This window comes from Oncorhynchus clarkii, chromosome 9 (genome assembly GCF_045791955.1).
Source record: "Oncorhynchus clarkii lewisi isolate Uvic-CL-2024 chromosome 9, UVic_Ocla_1.0, whole genome shotgun sequence".
Taxonomy (NCBI): Eukaryota; Metazoa; Chordata; class Actinopteri; order Salmoniformes; family Salmonidae; genus Oncorhynchus; species Oncorhynchus clarkii.
In genome coordinates this window covers 51,204,020-51,217,440 of record NC_092155.1, presented here as the reverse complement: position 1 = coordinate 51,217,440, position 13,421 = coordinate 51,204,020, and the positions used below count along the sequence as shown (strand labels likewise).

The 13,421-nt window shown below is 47.1% G+C and overlaps 1 protein-coding gene across 5 annotated transcripts in view; it reads right to left on the bottom strand.

The window, feature by feature from the left end:
• The window catches only part of LOC139416505 (extracellular sulfatase Sulf-2-like), a 181,714-nt gene that overhangs the window by 145,963 nt on the left and 22,330 nt on the right, over positions 1-13,421 (bottom strand). Inside the window, exon 1 of one of the 5 annotated variants that reach the window (XM_071165186.1) lies at positions 9,700-10,117. The exons of 3 other annotated variants lie outside the window; for them this stretch is intronic. The gene's annotated coding sequence lies outside the window, so the exon portion shown is untranslated. Of the gene's footprint in view, positions 1-9,699; positions 10,118-13,421 lie in introns of those variants that run through there. One more of the 5 variants, XM_071165181.1, reaches the window with a different exon arrangement.

The window sequence follows — 13,421 nt, the reverse complement described above, 5'->3', positions numbered from 1 at the left end:
GGGGCCAAGGACAGCTCGCCTCGCCAAGAGAGAGAGAGTAGGTTCCCTTTCAAAAACCACAAATGCAATCCAATCGTTATATTTTCCGGTTACTGACCAAGGAGGACAGATGAAAAGATCAACGTCAATTACTGTAATCACCCTCTATCCACATACTTCTTCATCCCAGATCCACTTGACTAAGTTACATTGTCCCACTCTATGGACTGTGGTTTATTTATGGGCCATTTTGATCGGGAGGAGTTCAGGGAGGTCAAGGGTGGTATTTGAAACAAACAATTGTAAACTGTATTTCATTTGTTTATGTTTTGTTCTTTTTCAGGCCCTCTAAAAAAATATTGTGTCTTAAAAACGTACATTGTGGCGATAACATAATACAAATCTATTTTCAGAAGGCCTTTGGAACATCTTGGTATTCATACAATATTATTTTGGAGACCTCGGTTTTTATTGAAATATTCAGCCTTAGTCAAGTCCTGAGGTGCAGTACACATGAATTTAAGAGTCTAGACTACTAATAAATACATTCAAGTTTTAATACAGTAAAAAATGCATATGTTCCGTAACACCCATTCCAGAATTGCCCACCACAATCACTACCAGCATGAGATGATCCTGATTTGAGAGCGTCTGACTGATCTGGAAAGCAGAGGACTGAAGCCAGAAGTCAGAGGGGAGGGGTGGAGAGGTGAGGGGGGTGAGTGGGTCCAGACTGCCTGGCTGACTCTACCAATATCTTCCAGCCTCCTAAATCGATTCCAGTATAGACGCTGCTACCTTCAGGCGGCACAACTTTAATTCCATCTGTGATACCCCCTTCCCCCCGTTCATCCCTCCATCCCCCCGTTCATCCCTCCATCCCTCCATCCCCCCGTTCATCCCTCCACCCCCCCGTTCATCCCTCCACCCCCCCGTTCATCCCTCCACCCCCCGTTCATCCCTCCATCCCCCGTTCATCCCTCCACCCCCCGTTCATCCCTCCACCCCCCGTCCCCCCCCCCCTCCCCACCGATTGATTCCAGAAGCCTTTCTTGCACCCAATTAGGCTGTGCTGTACCGATCCTGGGAACCTCCTTTTAATGACTGCATTGTAGAGTCCATCTCTTGACAACAGCTACAGCCGACAGTACTCTAGCATTAATGTGCATTCATTGATCAATCAGCCTGCCTGCCAGTGGTGCTGGGTGATATAATGCAAGGTGGAAAATCACAATAGACTATTGTAGCTGGGGAAAATCCAATTTCAGAGAAGTGTAATCCTACTGACAGACCTTATTTACAAACTGCACACGATTTCCTCAGTTCTCTAAGGCAGTGAGGGTGGAGTGCCTTCCTGCACAGGGGATGGGAAAAATAGTGGAGAAAAGAAAGGAGGAAGAAAAGATACACAACTTAGTCCCACTGCCTTCTCAAAAGAGTCATAGCAGTCAGGTACTCATCAGCCAATGTGACTGGAAATCACCCACCCACAGTCTCTGACCCTGGTCCTCTGGGAGCCCTCTCCTTATAGATGTCTGTCTGTCAGTCAGCTGTGAGTGACAGGAGGAGGTCTGGGGCACGTTTTCACTTTCCTTAATGTCGCTCCCTAGAGACAGACAGCCTGGAGGGGAAACCTGAGGACTTGAGAAACATGCTTAAGAGATGTAAATACCTTGACCTGCATTAAAGGGTTGTGGCTGAACTGCCCTTTTTTGGTGAATCCTGATTGGTCAGATGAAATACTACTGAGTATGAATGTTAGGGGAGAACTATAAGCCTACAGAGGGTTAGAACAGATTCCTGTCTGTTCTATGTGAAATCAACACACTTTTCACACACTTCGTTATTTGTAAATCTCAGTTTCAAGGGCTGGCTGTGAAACTTGTGTTAAAGTACGAGGCGAGTCAGGGACAGATGGTGTTTGAGTGACAGCGCTGGTCCTTCGTTAGACAGCCAGCAGGACCAGCCTTTGTGCTCCTCATTCCTGTTTTTAATGATGTTAACAAGGCAGCGAGAGGCGGACCATTTGTTTTTGCCTCGCAGGAAGGCAGGCAGTGGGCTGGGCCCCATCTGACAGCACACCACTGGATCCACACACACAGAGCCCTGTCAGGGCCATGTCAGACTGAGACGCTCCAGTTAGTACCTGCTTCCGTAATTACACTAATTAGACTCTCTCCACACACAACACTGCCTTCCCACCACATACTAATCCCTGTCGATCACAAAGCACCCTTCATGTCAGTCGCCCTCCTCTCTCGCTATTGCTCTCGTTCTCTCTCCCTCCTAGGATCCATCCAACAGTACATTGAATCACTGCGTATACAGTGACACAGCACACTCATGGCTGGTGGAAGATATCTGAAACCGTGGCACTGATTTCCTCTACAACAGTTTGGGTTGGGGACAGTGTGTATGTATGAGACCCTAGCATAGTATGGATGACTGGTGCCTGAGGAAAACCACTTAAAATGTTGTCCACAAACTTCCATACTACACACACCATATTTTTCTCTCTCTTCCCTGTCCCCTCCTCTCTATTTCTCTCTCACACAAATGCATCACACAAACACAACCAGTCAGAGAGTGAGGGTAGAGCCATTACTAAATTGTTTACAGCTAAGGGTCAAGTTTGTTCTGTCAATCATGGCAAGTGCCAATGAGCCCTGGCAGCTAGGAATCATGGGGCACTTGTAAAGAAACATTGCTGGCCTCTCTCTCGCTCTCTCTCTCGACAGGCAGGTCTCTGGATCTCTCATTCCTTGCTGGTGGTGGTGAGCTTAACGTGGATTCCTGTCACTCAGGATTACTGACAACACAAATTGGTGCATTGAAACACTTTACAGAGAAACCCCATGGTCCTGACACTTCACAGAGAAACCCCAGGGACCTGTTGCATTCAAACACTTTCCAGAGAAACCCCAATGTCCTCAGAACCATTCTGGCAGGGCACAATCCCAATCCATCATTGACCATGGAAGACTACACAAGCCATTTGTAGGCAAGTAGGCAGGTATTGTCCTGTCATTGTAATCCTTGGGCGGTCCTCCTAACCATTTTTGTCCAAACAGATTCAAATAAATAAATAATACATATTTTGTGGAAATTAATTTCCAGGATGGAAAAACGCTTTCAGGGTAAACTTAAACGGCTAAAACCAGATATAAAGTATGTAGAAAAGATAATGGACCTGTATATTCTTAAATAATATAATCTTTGAGAGCAAATCATGTCTCAAATAAAAGCTACACAGTAGGGGCGGCAGGGTAGCCTATTGGACTAGTAACCGGAAGGTTGCAAATTCAAACCCCCGAGCTGACAAGGTACAAATCTGTCGTTCTGCCCCTGAACAGGCAGTTAACCCACTGTTCCTAGGCCGTCATTGAAAATAAGAATTTGTTCTTAACTGACTTGCCTAGTTAAATAAAGGTAAAATAACAATAACACAGAATTAGCACTGAAGAAATGTCTAGAATTGCAGGAAACTAACTTTAAAACCGGTAAATGTTCTCTCAGGTGCATGGAAAAATGTGAAGAATTGCAGGAAATTTGCTTTAAAAATGCAAAAATGTATCTCGGCTCAATGGAGAAATTTGTAGAATGGCGGGGGTCCATAAAGATGGCGGCCCCAATGCACTTAGCACAAATGTCTCGTTTGCTAAGTTCGCCATATTGTACATTGCCATTAGGCTCCTATTTATTTGTATGGGCATTAGCACAGTATACATGATCCCAAGGCACAAGCAAACCTGTACAGGGACATGGCTGCTCTGACCTGCCTAGGGGATCGGTGTTGACTGAGTCCCAGGCTCTAATCTCAGGCATCTTCAGGACAGGTCGAACTCCCACTTCCTCCCCCTCTCTTATTGGTCTCTTCAGACAGTCCAACTCCAAACATTGCTGAGGCCCATGCTGAATGATCTGACAAATGTACACCGCCATGATGTATTGGCCCACACTATCCAATCGATGACTGTCTAATTAAAACTAATTTATCATTGTAAGCTGCCGAATCTAAACCCGATTCATATATCAATACACCAAGATAGAGTAGGCAATAACATACGGATAAATTGTCACCTTAAGAAAAGAGGTCTAAAAAAAGAGAAGGGTGTATAACAGAAGGGGAGAAGAGAGACAACAAAAGACAAAAGACAAAAGACAAAAGGAGAGGTATGTGTTTATGAGATTGACAGACCGTGTGGAGGGTGAAGGCATCAGAATGCTTCAGTTTGGCTAGCCAAACGATTGTGCTCGCATACTCCCTTAAAAGACAGAGAAAAAAGCAGCAGTAGTACTGTTTGTTCATTTTGAGTTGCTGTAGCCAGTATACACTTCTTCAAAATAGTCTGAATTTATCAAAGAATACTCAAGAAATCTGTCATAAATTGATGTTTTTTCAGAGATCTTAGTAGCGCAATTTCACATCCAACTAAGATGTTTGGTGCAGTATTTCCCAGTGAAAAAATGTGCATGAAAATGAGTTGTCTCTCGTTGAATGACAACAAAGACTTTATTGAAGAATCCCTACTGTTCACCAACTAATGGGTGTGGACTTCGGCTTCGGCTTGCTTCCAGAAAAAATGTTGTGTGCCCGAAACACAATCACGGAAGTCCATATCAAACGTAAATGTCACAAAATGTTATCATAATATATGCACAAACTCTTCCAAACTGTTTCTGGGAAGCATGAGGAATGCTGTGACTGGCTGCTGGTACCAACAACACGCAAAGCCCAGCATGATGCCAGAGGGACAGCGATGCCCTCACACCCCCGACACACACAACCCCAACCCCTCTGGCCCCCCAATGAAATATATATGAGCTGATTCCCTGTTTGTCATCATTTATTAAAGTTTAGCGTGACAACTCCATTTTGTTGCTCCCTGCCTACAGACAGAAGCTAAAACAAGAAGCTCCCGCGCTGAGGTCTGTTCAATGCTGGTCCGACCAATCTGATTCCACGCTCCAAGACTGCTTCCATCACGTGGACTGGGATATGTTTCGTATTGCGTCAAACAACAACATTGATGAATACGCTGATTCGGTGAGCGAGTTCATTAGAACGTGCGTTGAATATATCGTTCCCATAGCAACGATTAAAACATTCCCAAACCAGAAACCGTTGATTGATGGCAGCATTCGCGTGAATCTGAAAGCGCGAACCACTGCTTTTAATCAGGGCAAGGTGACCTGTTTCCGAATAGAACAGTGTAGCTATTCCCTCCGCAAGGCAATCAAACAAGCTAAGCGTCAGTATAGAGACAAAGTAGAATCGCAATTCAACGGCTCAGACACAAGAGGTATGTGGCAGGGTCTACAGTCAATCACGGATTACAAAAAGAAAACCAGCCCAGTCACGGACCAGGACGTCTTGCTCCTAGGCAGACTAAATAACTTTTTTGCCCGCTTTGAGGACAATACAGTGCCACTGACACGGCCCGCAACCAAAACATGCGGACTCTCCTTCACTGCAGCCGAGGTGAGTAAAACATTTAAACGTGTTAACCCTCGCAAGGCTGCAGGCCCAGACGGCATCCCCCGCCGCGCCCTCAGAGCATGCGCAGACCAGCTGGCTGGTGTGTTTACGGACATATTCAATCAATCCTTATCCCAGTCTGCTGTTCCCACATGCTTCAAGAGGGCCACCATTGTTCCTGTTCCCAAGAAAGCTAAGGTAACTGAGCTAAATGACTACCGCCCCGTAGCACTCACTTCCGTCATCATGAAGTGCTTTGAGAGACTAGTCAAGGACCATATCACCTCCACCCTACCTGACACCCTAGACCCACTCCAATTTGCTTATCGCCCAAATAGGTCCACAGACGATGCAATCTCAACCACACTGCACACTGCCCTAACCCATCTGGACAAGAGGAATACTTATGTGAGAATGCTGTTCATCGACTGCAGCTCAGCATTTAGCACCATAGTACCCTCCAAACTCGTCATCAAGCTCGAGACCCTGGGTCTCGACCCCGCCCTGTGCAACTGGGTACTGAACTTCCTGACGGGCCGCCCCCAGGTGGTGAGGGTAGGTAACAACATCTCCACCCCGCTGATCCTCAACACTGGGGCCCCACAAGGGTGCGTTATGAGCCCTCTCCTGTACTCCCTGTTCACCCACGACTGCGTGGCCACGCACGCCTCCAACTCAATCATCAAGTTTGCGGACGACACAACAGTGGTAGGCTTGATTACCAACAACGACGAGACGGCCTACAGGGAGGAGGTGAGGGCCCTCGGAGTGTGGTGTCAGGAAAATAACCTCACACTCAACGTCAACAAAACTAAGGAGATGATTGTGGACTTCAGGAAACAGCAGAGGGAACACCCCCCTATCCACATCGATGGGACAGAAGTGGAGAGGTTAGTAAGTTTTAAGTTCCTCGGCGTACACATCACAGACAAACTGAATTGGTCCACCCACACAGACAGCATCGTGAAGAAGGCGCAGCAGCGCCTCTTCAACCTCAGGAGGCTGAAGAAATTTGGCTTGTCACCAAAAGCACTCACAAACTTTTACAGATGCACAATCGAGAGCATCCTGTCGGGCTGTATCACCGCCTGGCACGGCAACTGCTCCGCCCTCAACCGTAAGGCTCTCCAGAGGGTAGTGAGGTCTGCACAACGCATCACCGGGGGCAAACTACCTGCCCTCCAGGACACCTACACCACCCGATGTCACAGGAAGGCCATAAATATCATCAAGGACAACAACCACCCGAGCCACTGCCTGTTCACCCCGCTATCATCCAGAAGGCGAGGTCAGTACAGGTGCATCAAAGCTGGGACCGAGAGACTGAAAAACAGCTTCTATCTCAAGGCCATCAGACTGTAAACAGCCACCACTAACATTGAGTGGCTGCTACCAACACACTGACTCAACTCCAGCCACTTTAATAATGGGAATTGATGGGAACTGTTGTAAATATATCACTAGCCACTTTAAACAATGCTACTTAATATAATGTTTACATACCCTACATTATTCATCTCATATGTATACGTATATACTGTACTCTATATCATCTACTGCATCTTTATGTAATACATGTATCACTAGCCACTTTAAACTATGCCACTTTGTTTACATACCCTACATTACCCATCTCATATGTATATACTGTACTCGATACCATCTACTGCATCTTGCCTATGCCGCTCTGTACCATCACTCATTCATATATCTTTATGTACATATTCTTTATCCCTCTACACTTGTGTGTATAAGGTAGTAGTTTTGGAATTGTTAGTTAGATTACTCGTTGGTTATTACTGCATTGTTGGAACTAGAAGCACAAGCATTTCGCTACACTCGCATTAACATCTGCTAACCATGTGTATGTGACAAATACATTTGATTTGATTTGATTTGATATGTGTGTGTGTTTGTGTGCGTACATGCGTGCGCACGTGAAGTAATGCGTGTGCGGTGTGAGAGTGGGAAGATGAGCAGTGTAGGTGCAAGAACACAGCAAGATGACACATTCAGAGCGCAAGAAAGGATTGAGTGAGGAGAGAGTGTGGCTAAGCAATAGAAAGTGAACAAGGGAAAGGTGGAGGAGGGAAGAGAAGGTGGTTCTCAGTAGAGCATGAAATGAGTGCTTGAACGGCGTTACCTGGTGGTAGATAGTTAGAGCGCTGTGCTGTCTGGGATTCACCTGGCACTCTGATTCCCTCACACACACTGCAGCATGGGCAGGTCTACCCTGCTCCCCCCCCTGTCCCCCTCCCACGCTCTAGTTTAACATTCTACCCCCTTATCTTTCTCTATCTCCTTCCACTCTCTCTCCTTTCACACTCTCTCTCTACCCTTTTCTACACTCTACCTTTGTGATGTTTTCGACACAGCCATTCTCCCCTCCCTCTGTTTCCTCCCTCTACCCCTCGCTCCCCCCTCCCCCTGTCTGCTGCCACTTCCTGTCACCTTATCTGGGTGCGTGTCTCTCGGAGATGGCAGCAGGCGCCTGGTGGTGAGGTGGCAAGCCAGGCCGACTTCTATGGGATATCATCCATCCGTCAATAAACCTCTCCCGGCTGAATGGATCTGTTGCAGCTCAGAGCTGAGCCACAGGCCCCTCTAAAGCCAGTGAGCAGCCGTCACTCAAGACAGGCAGCCGCAATGCTAGGGAGAGACAGACAGCCGCATAATGACAGCAAGGTCAGGTTGAGCTGAACAAGAGGAGTGCCAAGAGTACGTAATGATTTACGCTAGAGAGGGAGAGGTATTTGTGTACTCAAAGTCATCTCTCTCTCCCACTCCCTCCTTCTCTCCCAGTCTCTCCCTCCCTCCCCCAGAGGTAGGGGGTGGCAGTGGGGGTTAGAGGTGTGGAGGGAATTTGCTATACGTGCAGTAAGGGAACAGAGGATGAATGTTTCAAGTGGTTTATAGAAGCTTTACAGGGTTAGGGTTAGTGAGAGGGGGAAGTGGCTAGAGGTGAAGGTGTAGCATGGGTCTCAGATAGAGGTGTATGGGGTGTTAGGGTGGTGGTGGTGGCTAAGGCTCAGCATTACTCAGCTGCCTGCACATTTCTGGGGCCCCAGTGAAAGTTGTCTCTGTGAGAGAGAGAGAGAGAGAGAGAGAGAGAGAGAGAGAGAGAGAGAGAGAGAGAGAGAGAGAGAGAGAGAGAGAGAGAGAGAGAGAGAGAGAGAGAGAGAGAGAGAGAGAGAGAGAGAGAGGCTGGGGATGGAGGTGGCAGAAGGGGGTTGGGGGGGGCAGCACTGCTGACTGATGGGCCATGCTGGAGACTGTTTATGTTGGCCTGCTGATACAGTGAGCACCATTCTGTAGGGTCAGAGGCATGTTCCATACTGAGAGAGGGTGAGAGAGAGAGGAGAGAGGGGGCAAAACCAGAGAACCAGAGATATAGGCTACCCACTATGGGGGGGGCACTGTAGAAGTGAAAGTAGCAAAAAAGTAAGAACTGGAAATCACAAAAGTTGCTGCTTGTCTTAACATGAGTGGTTAAGTGCTCTGGATTAACATTAAATTGAATCACTTATCAGTCTGGGGAGGAATTGATAAACATTTGATCTGATATGATGACAGCGCCCAGTACTTACATTGTATTTTCCACAGATGCAGTGACAAATGTAAGGTCACAATGCTTATTGTCTCATGTTATGAGTCTCATCACTGAGCACATCCAGCAACGCTGAAGCTATATGCACAGCAGGAATAGGAGAAACTGCACTAAATTAAGACCATTGCTCAACACTGACTGACTACCTGTAAAACACTAATGACAGCCTTCTTAGGCCCTTTTGCAGGTAGCCTAAATATTCAAATGTTTGTAAGCAGTCAGAGGACACATCACAGTATCAGAACCACATGAGTGTTGTGTCCTGCAGCTGCCCGGTCCCCACCCACAGACAGACACATTTACATTACATTTGAGTCATTTAGCAGACACTCTTATCTAAGCAACTTACAGTTACAACAACCACATGTCACAGTCATAGTAAGCTAAAAAAAAAGGCCCGTTTCCCAGAAGAGCTCTCTCTGTCACCCCTCCTGCTGTGGTGGCAACACACTTCTGAACACCCTGACAAACTAGGGACGGTCCCCCACCCTGGTGACATCATGAACACCTTCACACACACTACGACACATACAATACGTGCATAAAAATGGACACACACACTCAGACACATGCACACAAACACATATGCACGTATGAAATCACGCAGTTATATCCACACCCATGCTTGCAATACCTCTGTGGGGCGACAGTGGCTGTGAATTGAGAACAACACCCTGCTCCGCTCCACACTTTGTTTGCCTCTAACAATGTCCAAGCGCTTTCCAAGACAAATCCAGGAAGTTGACCTTTTCGGAAGTTTAAATCTGGATCAAACCCGATCTGTTCTGCCTCCTCCCTCATCGCTTGAACAGCTCGGTCATCTCACAGGGAGAAAGAAAGAAAAAAAGAAAGAAAGAGAGGAAAAAGGGAATAAAATCCATTGAATCCTTTGATTGTGTTTAAAGCAGAGTCAACTTCAGTGCTGTGAAGTAGTGTTGAGGGAACAAGTGTGACAGGAGAGGAAATAGCTGTTTTTAAGCGTTTTGTTGCACTGTGCGGAGTAGTTGGTCTCTTTTAAGACAGTGTTACAGCGTCTCTTGTTGCCTTGTAATGTCATGTAAGGTGTGAACGTCGCAGTTATGTTGTGAAGAGCTGCTCCTCTCACCCCGGGCCTCTCTCTAGACGAGCAATGTGTTTACAATACTTGCACAGTGGAAGGATTCTGAACATAGATTCAACCTGACACTCTGGAACACTAATGAACACAGATTTAACCTGACACTCTGAAACACTAACATCCACGCACAAGCACACACACACACACACACGCGCGCGCACACACACACACGCACGCACACACACGCACGCACGCACGCACGCACGCACGCACGCACGCACACACACACACACACGCACACACACACACACACGCACGCACACACACACACACACACACGCACGCACGCACGCATGCACGCACACGTCTGTACTGAGACAACAGCTGTCAGCTCATCATCTTACAGTACACAAAGGAACAACTAGTCCCCTGTGTAACCCCATGACTCTCACTGTTGCCAACAGAGCCAGACACATGGACTTCAGATGTACCAGGTGTACAACTGCAGCAAGTATCTCTGGATAGCCTGTTCCCAGGTAGGAAACATTACAATGGCAGAGCAACTTCTGGACTTTCTGTTAAATAACTCACAGCCTTAAAATGGGTTTCTAGTGGGGATTTCTCAGAGCTATAGGCCTGGTAGATCTTCCCGTGTGAGTGAGTCTCTTCAGTCCCGCGGGCCAGAGAGAGGGGGGCCAGGGGGGAGTGGGCTGGGGAGGAGGGCGATATAAACAGGGGCAGGACTTTACAGAACACCCAACATCCCCACATCAGTTTCAGCATGGCTCAGATGCGTTGGGGCTGTTCGGGCATAGCAGCACAGTTTAAATAATGGAGGTAAAAAACATCAAAACAGAAGCTCCAGGTGTCCTCCTCCTCCATTACTATCTCTCCCCCCTCAGCCCCACAGTCAGGAGTGGCTCCCCCACCGCCCCCGGCCTGACACACGTACGCATCGACATACACACACACAGCCAACTCCCTAGTGGGAGTAGGTCTCGACATGAATATTGCATCCGGCAGGCAGAACTCAGGGAGAAAGTGGGTCTGGAAAGTGACTTAGTTAGTCAGACTCTGGCCCATTTGGGACACAACAGGGGTGAGGAACGGGAGAAGAGGGTGAGGAGGGGGAGGGTGAGAGGGGGAATGAGATGGCGCTGAGAGGGAAGGGCATGTAGGTAGACAGAGGTGAGGGTATTAGGGGCATATTGTGAGACCACCTGTCACTACTGTCTCTCTCGTCCATATTTCTCTCTCTCGCCCCTCCAATCTCTGCCTCTCTATAATAAATAAACAATTCTGTGCTTGTTCCCCTTGCCTCTACAGTACACCGTTAAACTACCCGATACTAACGACTGGCATGATTACATCACTCAGCCTGTGCTCCTGCTCCGCCGGGTGAAACATTCACAGTGCTTTAGCTTTAGCTGGCTGAATTCCTTCTGTGCCGCTGTTCCCTCTACATGAGAGCACTGAGGCCTCTGTGTCTGCAAACTCTTGCCCCGCTGTGTGTGATATTTTGTGAGTGTATATATGTGTGTTTTGCATGGAGCTCAGCACCACAGGGCGAGTGGGCACAGTCAAGGCTGGTTTAAGTGGGAAACAGAAAAGGAACCAACAGTATGACACTGTGACACCACTCTGTGTTCAACATTGCTTACTTTGAGTAGAGTGTGAACCGTACAGGAGTTAATGGGTTAACTCCCTTCAGTGTTTCCTCCAAGGAGCTCTGCCGCAAAGGAGCTGGACTATCAAAACCAGGTCAAACCCCATAGCACAACTCCAAAGATAAAAGGATTGTCTTCATTTTCAAATCGGTAGCTATACAATGTGATTCTTTGCATGTTTGTGTGTGTGTGTGTGTGTGTGTGTGTACTACAGACAGGTGTGAGGTCCCAGTTCACATCAGGAGAGGAGAGGGTTTCGCAGGATATTCAGGGCATTCGACATATCGCGCTGATGTTTCGTGGGTTCCGTTAATCCCGGGTTCTTAGAGAGGAACACAGCTGGGATGGGATACAGGGATGTTTTTCACTTTTACACAACAAAGTGAAACAAACCCCACTCACCAACCCCACACACCAACCCACACATACTGTTGATTACTCCAGTCACTAACACAGACAAAGAAACACACTTGCATGAAACAGGCCAGTACACAGACACACACACACACAAACCCTTAACAGTCTTTTCGGGCACACCGGTGGAACATAAACCCTTTCTACACCTAGCCATTCACACAGAATAATCCTTCACACGAAGCGTTAAAGACAGTTTAACCCCTGCCCTCTTGGTACCAATAGTTAGAGGGTGAACAGAGATTTGAACATGGGGAACAGAACAAACAATCTCCTTCACAGCCACGCAGCCCCCAGACAGACTCACCTCTACTCAACCAAATGTAAACAGTACCATGCACGGCTGTTGCTGCTTTGGATCTGTTCCAAATGGCACCCTATTTCTACGTAGTAAGGACTTTTGGCCAGAGCCATGCTATGCTGAACAAAAATATAAACGCAACATGCAGCAATTTCAACGATTTTACTGAGTTATAGTTCATAAGGAAATCTGTCAAGTCATTAGGCCCTAATCTATGCATTTCACATGACTGGGAGCCATGGGAGCCATGGGAGCCAGGCCCACCCACTGGGGAGCCAGGCCCAGCCAATCAGAATGAGTTTTTCCCCACAAAAGGGATTTATTACAGACAGAAATACAGTTTCATCAGCTGTCCAGGTGGTTGGTCTCAGGTGAAGAAGCTGGATGTGGAGGTCCTGGGCTGACGTGGTTACACGTGGTCTGCGGTTGTGAGGCCAAATTCTCTAAAACAACGTTGGAGGAGGCTTATGGTAGAGAAACTAATATTACATTCTCTGGCAACAGCTATGGTGGACATTTCTGCAATCAGCATGCCATTTGCACGCTCCCTCAAAACTTGAGACATCTGTGGCATTGTGTTGTGTAACAAAACTGCACATTTTAGAGTGTCCTTTTATTGTCTCCAGCACAAGGTCCATCTGTGTAATAATCATGCTGTTTAATCAGCTTCTTGATATGCCATACATGTCAGGTAGATGGATAATCTTGGCAAAGGAGAAATGCTCACCAATAGGAATGTAAAAAAAAATGTGCACACAAAATATGGAACATATCTGGGCTCTTTTATTTCAGCTCATGAAACATGGGACCAACACTTTACCAACAATTTGTTGCGTATGGGGCATACAACAATCTCAGCTCTGTAGATTTTGAGACAGAATCAATAGATCATTATTCTGGTATTGCCCCTATGTAGC